The sequence below is a fragment of the Empidonax traillii genome, unplaced genomic scaffold (assembly GCF_003031625.1).
Source record: "Empidonax traillii isolate 1590-97213 ecotype Southwest subspecies unplaced genomic scaffold, ASM303162v1 scaffold236:size2090792, whole genome shotgun sequence".
NCBI classification, from domain to species: Eukaryota; Metazoa; Chordata; class Aves; order Passeriformes; family Tyrannidae; genus Empidonax; species Empidonax traillii.
Window position 1 is genome coordinate 1,800,727 of NW_020955429.1, and position 12,123 is coordinate 1,812,849.

Consider the following 12,123-nt stretch of genomic DNA (forward strand, 5'->3'; position numbering starts at 1 on the left):
AAAAAAAAAAACGAGAGCAAAAGGCGGGCTCGTCCGGGATTTGAACCCGGGACCTCTCGCACCCTAAGCGAGAATCATACCCCTAGACCAACGAGCCGGTGGGAAATGTATATTCCAGCCCGGTTTCAATTCCCGCAGTCATGACGTCACAGCGCCAGCCCGCTGTCCCCTTCCCGAGCCCTCTGCTCCCAGCCCTGCACCCTCCCTACAGACACCCGATCCCTGCGCACCCTCCACCCACCTCTGCGGGCACCTCTCCCTGCTGCCCCCGGCCCGGGCTGCTGCATCCCGGGGTCGCCCCTTGGGCCCTGCAGGTCCTCCCCGAGGGGCTTCGTTCCCAGTGCCCTCCAGCCTCTATCGGGCCACCCGGAGCCACTGCAATTTCCCGCGGGAGATTTTTTTTTTTTTTTTTTTGGGGGGGGGGGGGTGTCTTTGCTTCAAGGAAAGCACGCAAACCTGCAGGGCACCCGGCAGCTGAGCCAGAGCCACGGCACAACACGCAGGGACGCATGGAAAGGGAGCGATTGGCGTTGACCCCCTCCACCACTTACATGTGTATTTACAGTGTGCATATACACTGTACACAGTGTGAACCCCTGGATTCAAGGATTTTACCACTTCTGGCCAGAGGAATAGGATGAAACCTCAGCACAGGCAAAACTACCACCTTTTAGATACTCACTGAAAATTTCAGCAGCAGTGTAGGGCATGAGCTGGAAAATAAATAAAGTCGAGGCTTTTATTTTTTTCAGGGAAACAACTCAGGCTCTCCATCCTTCCATCCCCAGCCTGTGTGGATACCAGGGCATGAGCAATGCTCCAAAATGCACAGAGAAGAGGAAACATCCCAGTGAGCAGAGCGAGGCCCTCTCCCTTCAGATGACTTCCCTGTGTACACACAGCCTGGGCAAACAGTGCCATGCAAATATTGATGCCTCACATCAGCACTGGGGGATGTCACAGACACACAGGCAATGGCCTGTTTGATTTGAGCAGCGTGATATGGTCCGGGGAAGGTGGGGAGGATTCAGCCACATGAAAAAGAAGCTAAAAGTGACTCTGGGATTGAGGCTGGCAACTCTTAAAAAAAAAAAAAAAAGACAAAACAAAAACCAAACAGCAACTTAATGCCAGAAAAATTAAACCTCTAGGCCAGAAGCCGTATTTTAAAACTCAAATACACTTCAAAGTCTTCTGGATGCGGGGTCCCAGTGCAAGCTCCCAGCACTTGGTCCTTTTCTCAAGCACAGTCGAGCCTTTGTTTTGTTTTTGGAGAAAAAAAGTGACAAACCACCCTGTTTGGAGACTATTGGGAACTGGCTGCACTTCTGCTTGTCAAAGGGATGCTTCTCAAAGGGCACAGCTCGCCTTTGGCATGTGTGTGTGTGACAAAAGAGAAGTACAATCAATTTTAATAATTTTCCTTTTCATACACAATCCTCTGGGGCTGTTATCTCTCAGGAGCAGAGGAATTGCCCTGAGTGCATCAGTAATCAGGGGAAGAGGCGTTCTCACCACCAACACCAACCGCTTTTGTGGGAATGATGTGCCTCGTGTTCTTCCACGTCAGCCCCTTCCCTCGCCTCACATCGACATGTGCTGCGAGCAAAACCCAACTGCTCCATCACCCAGCCCAGGAGACTGAGTTATTATTGCAGTGGTGGGCTTCACTCCCCACTAAAAATCCCCCTCTGCCCAGTGTCTGCCGCTGGGCAAATGCTGTTCCATGCCCTGCCTGCCACACTCGCTCCGGACAGGCTCAGGTGGATCCACACCCGGCAGCATCAGAGAGTTCTGTCTTCCCTTGTAGAAACTACAAGTTAATTTTCCTGTGGGGCAGAGGCTTTTCCAGCGCTTTAAATCACACCCACCCTGTTTTGTCTCTCCTGCCTTTATAATTCGTCCAGCAAAACGTCCCTCTGTCCATCCCCTCTGCCTCCACGAGGCCGCAGGGAAATAATCCCGCAGCGTGAAGTCCTGGGCTCCCTCTGGCCGCGGGTCCCCTCCCAGCTCCCCCAGCAGTGTGTGCCGGGATGTGGATTTCTGTCGGCAGAGCGAGGCGCCCGGCTCTGCTCCTGATGAACACGTCCCGCGAGGACAATGATGGAGTTCCTGCGAAATTTTTCCCGCTGACCTTTCCTCCGCCGTGGAGCGGGAATGCTTCTCCCAGGGAAGGCTGGGGACAGCGGAGAGCATGTTAGAATGCTGGAAAATGTGACTCTCTCTTTGTGGAATGCCATTTCCCCCCACTGTCCTTCCCTTTTCTTCTCAACCCCCCCTTTAGAAAAATGTAGCTCTGAAAACCTGAAAATTTAAGGCAAAAGATTGCCGTCTGCTCCTCCTCCCTCCCCTTCTCAGCTCCGTCTGAGCAAGCAGCCAAGCTGTTAAATGCTTTTACCTGCTGTGTCCAAGTCAAAAGTTAAATAATGTGTGAATGAACGTGGAAGGAAAACAAGAGGCAGAGAGGGAGCGCGGGGGAGAGTCCCTCTTACAACAAGATAATTGCTACGTTATGAGAAGCAAATAACACGCTGCTCCTCCCCGGGACCGTGTCCGTGACATCCTGACAGGTACAGCCGAAGTTCATTACGCGCCTCTTGCTGCGCTGCTGGGGCTGGGTCCTGCAAACATGAGCCCCAGAGCGTCTCCCCCTGGCAGCCAGAGCTCGCTTTTCGGAGCTCCGGGGATTTCAGAGGGGCTCACTTGGCTTTCCCTGGGCCGTCCCGCCCACAAAAATGCCTTTGTCCGGAGGTTGGGATCCCCCAGCCGGCCGTGCATGGCGAGGTGGGTGCCTGTGTGCGGGACCTGCCTGCCACCCGCGCCCACAGAGAGAAATTCCTGGCTCCTGCCAACAGGAGAGCAGCGCACTCTTCTATCTACCTACATAGTGCAGTTGCCACTTTTCTTCCTGGGGCTTGTTTGCTGCCCCTGGATGCTGGAAAGCTTTCACTAAACCATCACGCTGTCCTTTGCACAGAGATGCAGCTTCGACCCTGCACGTTCCCACCGCTGCCGAGTCTCCTTCCCTGCGTCTCAAGTCCAGCACTCCCTCCTTCAGCATATCCTCCCCAGGATCACCCATCCCACCTCCACCCTCGGGAGAGGGTCAGCATGCTGGGGGGTGCTCACCTGGAGCAGGTGAGCAGGTTTGGGTTTGTTGTGAACTGAAACATCAGTGCGGGGGCAGGAAAAGATTCCCCTCTCCCTCCCCCCCCTAGTCCGTGTTCCTTGACTTTTGCTTCCAGGAAAACAGTCGATTGGGACCACATAAGCTCTGCCACACACCCCACAACAGGTTTACAATCTGGATACCCCTAAGGCTTCTAAGTAAAGGCCACATGTATGGTTTTTTCCCAACATTTTGTTTGGCAGGTGTTCCTGGGAGGCCAGGGCTCAGTGGTGGGGTTGGGAGCTGACTGAACAGGACCCGCAGCCCTCCTCACGAGATTGCAAATGTTTTTAAGGCTCTTAGAAAACACACCAAGCAAAACAGTTTGAAGTTAGGTTGAAGGTACCTTCTCAAGGTGGTTTCCTTCCCCCCCCATCCCCAGAGGCAAAAATATATCACACAAGACTCTTGTTTTTTCCATTGCTCACAGATAGGAAGGTGGGGAACTGGATGCTCCTCTGAGCAGACCCACCTTCAGCCTACCATACGTTTCTAATATTAGGCCTAAAAAGATTCCAGGTACAGTTCTAGATGCTGGAGGGGTTTCAGAAATGCTTTTGTGCTGCATGCCAAAATGCTAAAAGCAGGGCTAGATTGTGTCATCAGTTTTCAGTCAAGCCCCTCTGAGCCTGTTTTTTGAGGCTGCTAAAAAAGTTACACATAAAACGGTGAGCAAAGACTTTCCAGGCGGCTTAAAAAAAAAGGGGTTCCTCATCACAGCTGCTGTAGGTGGTTTGGGGTGTTCTGATGGAGGACCTGGTCCTGTCTGGGTTCATATGGCAGTAGCAAGAAGAGGGGAATAATTTTGCTTGGCTTAGTTTGCACATTTGCTCTGTTTTGCACCAAATTTGATCATCGTATTTTACAATTTCATCCCAAGCAGGAAATCTAGACTATGGATCAGTGGCTGCCCTAATTTTTATTGGCAAATCATGATCTTTATTGGTGGAATTATGAGCTAACTGGACTTTACAATCTTTGTGTAATGAGGCCAATATATTGCTACCAGCATGACGTTTTAAATTTAATGTAGCAAAGAACAAAGACAGCTTTCTCCTTGCTTTCCTTCTCTTGCCTTCCTTCTCCCTCTCTTCCCTTCTTTTCTTTGTTTCCTTCTTTTTCTCCCCCCCCCCCCCCCCCCCCCTCTTGTTCTTTTTCCTTCCTTCCTTTTCTGTTCTGCTTTTTCCAAAAGAGAGATCCAAATTTCCAAATCTATCCCGCAGCACTGGTGCTTGTGTTAGTGTGGAATGGGAAAGGCTTTTTGAAATCCCCTGCAGAGCAGTGCTTGGTAGGGACAGCACTGTCCATCCCCTTCAGAGGAAGCAGAGCCACCTGACAGACACCCACCTTCTGGAATGCTGGAGAAGGGTGAGGTGAATTCAGCCTTTGGTGGGTGAGATCTGGTGTGAATAACCCCTGTACCTTCACCTCCCCGCAAGGTTCTGCCCCAAACAGTTGCAATCCAGACAGGAATGTCAAAGAGAGGAACAGGGACATGAAGTGAAATCATATGCCTGGCAACAAATTACTCAGCAGTGATAAGCTCCAACAGGGCCTTGTGTTTCCCTTCCAAAAAGTTTGAAACAAGCAAACAAACAAAGAAGCCATCAGCCCTTTTGATGATTTTTTAGGTTTTTTTTTTTCAGTGACCACAGTGGTGATGCAAAGGATGAGAAGGATCAGGCCTGTGATGCTGCCAGAGGTGGTGCCAGAGCCAGAGAAGCACACCTGGCTCCTCAGATCCTGGGATGGGTTGGCAGCAGGAAGCAGCAGGAGCCACCTTTTCCCTGCAAACCATCCAGTGCTACAGTGGTGTCACTGCAGCACAGCAAACAGCAAGTCCCACTACATCAGTCCCCATCCAGGCCAGAGCCTTGCTTTAATAGTGCTTGCACTTAATCTTCAGTTTGTAACATTTACATAATTCCTTATTGTTAAAAACCCCAGAGGAAGCCCAGGCGAGTCCACCCTCCCCTGGCCCGCAGTCCTGAGTTATTAATCTGTCATGTCAGCATATTTCACTAATACTGCCTTCCTGCCTGTGCTTGGTGGATACATCATAACTCACTTACCATCTGCTGTGGACCTGCCTTGGAAAGTGCCCTTCTTCCACAGATTGTTGCTTTGATAGGTTAGAGGTTTGTGCAGCCACGATACCTCATCCCATCAATTCCAAGCTCTCAGGAGGGCCCTCGTGGCTGGAGTACCTGATCGATGCAAAAGTCTTTAACAGCATCTCCCTGTGTCCCCCAGGCCAAGGAAGTGCTGTTACAGTCTCTTTCCAGATGAGGACACGGTGTCCAGGTTGTGCCTTCCCTGCTGGCAGCTGATTTTTCCCCCTAGTGAATCCTCGTCCAGGAATGAGCTGTGTCTGTGCTGTGCTCGGGATCTGCAGCACAAGCCCCAGGAAAAGCAGCTGAGGGGGCTGAGGGGGCTCAGCCTGGAGAGAAGGAGGGAACTTTCTGATCTGATCCTAACATATGAGCCACTGAACGGATGAGTTTGGCCCCAGTGGTTTCTGGTGGGTTGGAGCTGCTGTCAGACCTGGAAACCACCTGAATTTAGGAGGTCCTTTGGGGAAAACTTAATCTCTCTGGAGTGGGGCTTGGAAAACAAGGACTGATTGAAGACCTGATTCAGTGAGATGCAGAACAAGAGGTGTAACGTGTTTGGAGTGACATACCTCTGGCAGAACTTAATGTGTGGGGTTTTGTACGGAAGTGTGCATTAAATGCACTGAGAAATTCAGTGTGAAGAGCTCAGGAACAGATCAAGCACGAGACACACATGAAAACATGGAATAAATATGTCAATCAAGGGAATAAGGGATATCAGCCTGTAATCCAAGAGAAGCTTGGATTACACCATGGCAGCCAGGATGTGGCATTGTCCAGCTGGATTTTCCTTGCATTTTCACCCCCAGGTAGCCCAAACCAAAGCGGATCACTCCCCCACACCTTGGCATGCTCAGCACCCCAAAGCCCTCATCTACCTGAAAGCAGTTCAGGACCCTCAGGGTTAGATCAGATTTGGGATCCAACCAAGACCTGCCAGCTGATTTTAGCCCAGCATGAGTTTTTATGACTGAGTCATGAACCCTAGAAAAAGAAAGAAAAAATACCCCCCAAAAATCCGGTGAGAGGTTTGTAATGGAAATTGGGACAGAGTGGTGACTGTAGGAACAGGAACAGCATCACTGTAACACAGTCATAAACTGGCACTGTCCTGTGGGGAGTCCTAAAAGGAAGGGAAAGGTGTCTAAAATGCACTTGGTACCCCCAAAAGGCCTGAGGAGGTGAGTGCCATGACCGGATGGGAAAAGGGCTCCTTGCCAAGATGAACCTTAAAGGATTAAATATCTCCCTGATGACAAAGGGCACCCATGGTGTCCCCACAGCCCCTGGTGAAGGGAGCTGAGATGCTGATCCAAACCCTCCGCAGGTCACACACCGACTGGGCATGGGAAAAGTTAAACACATCCATTTCCAGGATGCACAGCTGTCTGGACGTGGGCAAATTCACAATATATTGGGCAAAACAATGCTGGGCTGCAGTGATCTTTCTTTATGTGGGTCTAATAATGTTGAGGTGCTGCCATTCCCAGCATTTAAGTAACAAAAAAAAAGAGCTGTAAAGCTTCTGGATCTCATCTTTGATATTATCTGGCCATAAAGGGAGGCAAAACATTTGTGAGCTGCTTGCAAATCCCAGCTCCTGAAGTGCTGCTCTACACTCTGGGCTTGCAGTGAGCTGGGTCCATTCTCTCCAGGATCTCTTAAAGAGACGAAGGAGAGATGGTGTTTGGCTCTGGCAGAAAGTGAGACAATAAAGAAACAATGGCCACACTTTATTACCTCACTCACTTCTGGTTTCTCGAGGCTGACTTATGGAAGCTTTGATTTACTCTGGTGCAAGTTTTATCTGCTGCTGTCTTGGCCAGCTCATTCTTAATACCGAGACCTCTGGGCCTCTGCTGACTTCCCTGGGTAAATAAATTAGAGCAAATATAAACATTAATGGAAGCCACTTTATTTATGGCTAGATTGGTGCACTATCTCTTACACCATGGGTCCAATCCAAAAGCCATTAATCCAAAGCCTAATGACATCCCTGCATCAGGCCCTATCTTTGGGCTTTTCCTCCTCACTATGAAAAGAACAGTTAGAAATAATTTTAACTGAGATTAGATTATCCTGAGAAAGCCATACTGCACAAAACTTTCAACCCTTGTCACCTTTGGGGAGGCAGAGCATTGGGGATGTTTTAGTGGCTGTTGTTTGAAGGTTAAGCTGTTCCTCCTCCTGCCTCCCCCCTTTTCCTCTCCATGCCAACCATCCCACCCTCTCAATATCTCCTCGTGGAGCCTTTTGCAATGCATCAAGCGTTGTTTGTGGCCAAACACATTTTTGGCTCTTCTGGATGATACAGAACCTAATTCCAGCTCTTCAGACACTTTTCTGAGATGGTTCCCTGTCAAACTTTTACTCTTTTGGTCTGGCTGAATGAGAAGAGAGCTTTCTGCTGCTTTTATTTTTATTATTTTGATTTTATTATTGTTGTTTATCCAGAGTTGCTTTCTGCCACATGCACTTGGATAACTGCTGGCTTGCCATTCCAGTGTCTACCCTAATGTGCTCCTTGCCCCTATATCTCAGCTTCTCCAGTTAAAAAAAAAACAAAACCACCACCAAAAAAAGGGCAAAAACCCAAAACAACCAAAGAAAGCTGCATCCTGCTTTTGTGCTGAAGAGAAACATGAGACAGAAGAACAGGGAGGCATAAAACGTTTTAAAAAGTGGAAAAAAATCTAGGAGTTGTCCCAGAGAGTATTAGGACGAGTCAGTGATTGAAGCTGTTGTGTTCTCACATGGAAGTAGCAAGTTTTGGGTTATTCTTGAAGCAAAAGCCTTACTGTTATCACAGCTGTGGGGGGATAAAATGAGCAGTGAGGAGGAGCTCCTCAGTGAATATGACTTACTGTAGTTTATCAAGGTTCTGGGGACACCTCATTGTGGACTTTTTACACTTAGAGGGGGCTTATAAAAAATTATGAAGAGTGACTTAATACAGGCAGATAGTGATAGGAGAAGGGGAAACTGTTTTAAACTGAAAGAGTGTCGATTTGGATCAGATATTGGGGAAAAATTCTTACCTCTGAGGGTGGTGCTCTGTTCCTTATGGAATTCAGTGTAGCAGCCCTCACTTCTAGGGAAAACAGCGCGTCAGGCAGGTGGGGTGGGATGTCCCCAGAGGGACGCTGGTGCCAAGCTCTGTGGGCTGATGGAGCAGCACCATAATCCCAGTGAGGTCCTGCCAGCACAGCCACCCCCTGTTTCACCAAGTTTTTATGATGGACATAATTAGGGAAGAAGAACCAAAGCCTGTGATGGGGTGTTTGTAGATAAACACCTTGATGAACCATCAAGTTGGAATCAGAGAGAAATCACATCAGGATTGCAGAGAAATCACTCAGAGGGGGGAAAAAATCACTTCTATCAACAAAAAGGATTTAAATCCAGTGTTTTCCGGGCAATTTAGGATAAAAGCAAAACAACCAAGCCTGGGGAGGGTTGAACTGACTCCTATGAAACACAAGAAGATTTGAGGTAAAACCATAAAAGTCTGGTGTTGCCTATGGTTTAGGATTACACGGAGCAGAGTGTGTCTGGGAGAGGTTTTCCTCGTCCAAAGGATTCCAGGCTGAGTTTCAAAGCATGGTACCTTTTCTGCAGGTCAGTCTTGTCTGAAAACCTCTCAAAGCCCCTTGGATAACTTGGCCCTCGAGCATAAGATGGTCCCAAGCCCCACTGAGTCAGAGCAAAACCTGCCCCAGCTCTCTCCTGACCCGATTCCCAGCCAGAACAAATGCTGGGACCAGGGACGAGATTAAAACTGGTCAGAAAGAGGACTGTCTAACAAATGTCTTGCTCACAGATGAGGTGTTTGTGCTCTCAGCCAGCAACTGCAAAGCTGGGACTGTAATGAAAGGCACCCCCCTGACCATTTCACATTGTTCATCTATTCCAAAAAGGCTGTTGAGGCATTTTATCCTTTCCAGTTGGTCTCATTCTCTCCACCCTTGCAAAGCACTGCTGTTTATTATGCACCCACTGTCAGCCCCCTGCAATGGGGACTCCAGCACTGCAGCACAGGAGGGGTTATTGGACTTCTGCAAGGAAGAGAAAACACCACCCCACCCTGGAGGGACCGTCCAGCTTTGGAGAGAGGAGTTGACAGCTGGTTTTTATTAGCATGGAGGCCTTTAAAAGGCAGTGTTGGGGTAGGGGTGGGACCTTTGGTCAGGAAGAGAAGCTTTTTCTGCTCAGTCCCAGGGCTTGAAGGGTGCTTTACAGGTGGGTAATTGGGATATCAGTGCATAAAAATATCTGCTATATGTATTAACCCCTCAAGAGTGCCAGTGAGCAGCTCGAAGGAATTACTCCTAAAGTATATTCCCTACTCTTGACTCAAGTTGGAGGAACTTCAGTTTCTGAGTCCTTACATTTTTATACCTGCTCCTGCTCTTCAGCACTGTGTAAATGATTTTAGCATCAAACAGTCTTTGCTTGTTGTGCCTGTCAGAAAATAAAGCACGTGGGTGAACATTCAAAATTCATATAATAATAATATGGCTTATTTTAGTAGGTGGAGGAGCATGTAGAAGAAAAACAAGTCCCTGTCAATGCTTGAAATTGGAACATAGAATCCAGTGAAAAACGTTTATCTGCTGAAGGCAGTAGGGTGGTCCCTGGGCATTAGGAACAGAGCAAGCCTTTTTTGTGGCTCTGTGGGCGGTTGAAATGCAATTGGGCTCCTCAGCACCTGATGGGTATCTTGCTCCCCATGGCAGTGCTGGGGTTTATGCAGCCTGGGTCTGGGGAGCTCTGCGACACATTCAGGACTTTTGCAAAGGGCTGCAGGAATCCTTTTTTGCTCTTGAGTTACTTCTGAGGTCAGGGACAGGTGCAGCTGCAGTCTGGGTGAGGGGAGTCTCCCCTGTGCTGCCTGTGGTGGCTTTGAAGACTGATGTCAGTCCTCCAAGGCCCAGGGGACACCTTGTCACCCTCTACAGCAGCCTGAAAGGAGATCGTTGGGAGATGGGGGTCAAATCTTTTCTCCCAGGCAGTAAGACCAGAGAAAATGGCCTCAAGTTGCACCATGGGAGGTTAAGAGTGGTGGATATCAGGAAAATTTCTTCACTGAAAGCATTGGAAGAGGCTGCCCAGGGCAGTGGTGGAGTCCCCATCCCTCGAGGGATTGAAAGGATGTGTACATGTGGCACTTGGGGACACGGGTTAGTGCTGGCCTGGTCAGTGCTGGGTTTTTCCAACCTTCACTACTCTGTTAAGGCTTCTGAGCCTTAACAAACTGCTGGAGCTCAGGACAACCAGGCAGCCCAGAAGCATCTCCTGCCCCATACCACCGTGTTTGGGCTCTCACCTCTCAGCCCCATCACTCAGACCGTGGGGATCTGGTGGCAGGACTGCCCTGGCTGTGTTGTCTGCACAGTTCTGAGCACAGCAGGTACCTCCTTCAAAATCCTGAGTACTACAACTACTGCTAGTCACTGCTCCCCCTCCCACTGATTAATAACAACTCTATTTTCCCTGCAGTCCTTTAAAGATGAAGGTAATTTGGAAAAAGGCTATTTATACAGCAATCCCAGCATTTGCACAGCAAGTCAGACTGCAATGGGTATGGCAGGCAATTTCCCCACGTAAATAAGTCCTCCTTGGAGAGGAACCTCCTGACAGAACCTCTTCTCGTAGGTGCACAGTCCTGGGGGTCGGTGGGATGGGAGCGGGGGGCAGGGAAATGGGAGGTCAGAGCAGTCTGAGCACTTCTGGGCTGCTGTCACACGAAGAAAAATGGACATGCTGTGCAAAGCTGCTGGCAAAACTGGGTCTGAAACAAATAACAGAGTGGCTTTGGGGATTTGGGATTGGGTATCCAGGGTTCTCTGCAGTTCACACAGGACCATTAGCAACCTGTGTATATGATTGCAATGGCACAGGGACACATACAGAACAGTATTATCCTACAGAAATAGCTGTCTGGAAATAGGCCTTCAGGAAACGTATTCTGAGTCCATTGCTCCAGAGACTAAAGCATTTACTCTGTTCTTTCCTTTCACCTGAAACCCTCGATTAAACCTGCTGAAAAAAATGACCCTGGGACTTTTGCACCCAGCACCCCTTTGTTCAGAGCCCAGAGCTGACACTGATCTCTGAAACTCATGTGAGGCTCCAGGTGAAGAAGCCAGTTGTGCTTTTCTTTCTTACAGGGTTTTGTCCTTTTTTTATTATTATTTTTAATTTATTTTTTATCTATTTTTATTTTTCCTTTTAATTTTATTTTCTTTTTTTCTTTTTCATTTCCCCCCTTATTCTTTTTTCCTTTTCTTTTTGTCTTGTCTTTTTTCCTGTTTTCTTTTCATTTTTCCTTTTCCTTTTTATTCATCTTTCTCGTTTTAAATATTTCAATCTTCCTTTTATTCTTTACTTTTCCCCCTTATCATTTCCCCATTTCCCCCTCCTTTTTTCCTTTTCTCTTTTCCTCATCTCTTTTTCTTTTCTCCTATTTTCTTTTCTTTTTTTTTTTTTTTTTTTTTTTTTTTTTTTTTTTTTTTTTTTTTTTTTTTTTTTTTTTTTTTTTTTTTTTTTTTTTTTTTTTTTTTTTTCCCCATTTCCTTTTCTTATTCTTCTCTTCTCTTCTCTTCTCTTCTCTTCTCTTCTCTTCTCTTCTCTTCTCTTCTCTTCTCTTCTCTTCTCTTCTCTTCTCTTCTCTTCTCTTCTCTTCTCTTCTCTTCTCTTCTCTTCTCTTCTCTTCTCTTGTCTCTCCTTTTTCTTTTCTTCCCTGTTCCCTCTTTCTTTTTACTTCTCTTCCTCTCTCTCCAGCGAGCAATCACGAAGCGTCCAACCCCGAAACCGACCTGAAAGCAAAACCCAGAGCTC

At 48.0% G+C, this 12,123-nt stretch overlaps 1 non-coding gene across 1 annotated transcript; it reads right to left on the minus strand.

The window, feature by feature from the left end:
* Positions 1–25: 25 nt before the first annotated feature.
* TRNAP-AGG lies at positions 26–97 on the minus strand. The gene has a single exon. It is a non-coding gene; the product is annotated as a tRNA-Pro (tRNA).
* Positions 98–12,123: the final 12,026 nt, after the last annotated feature.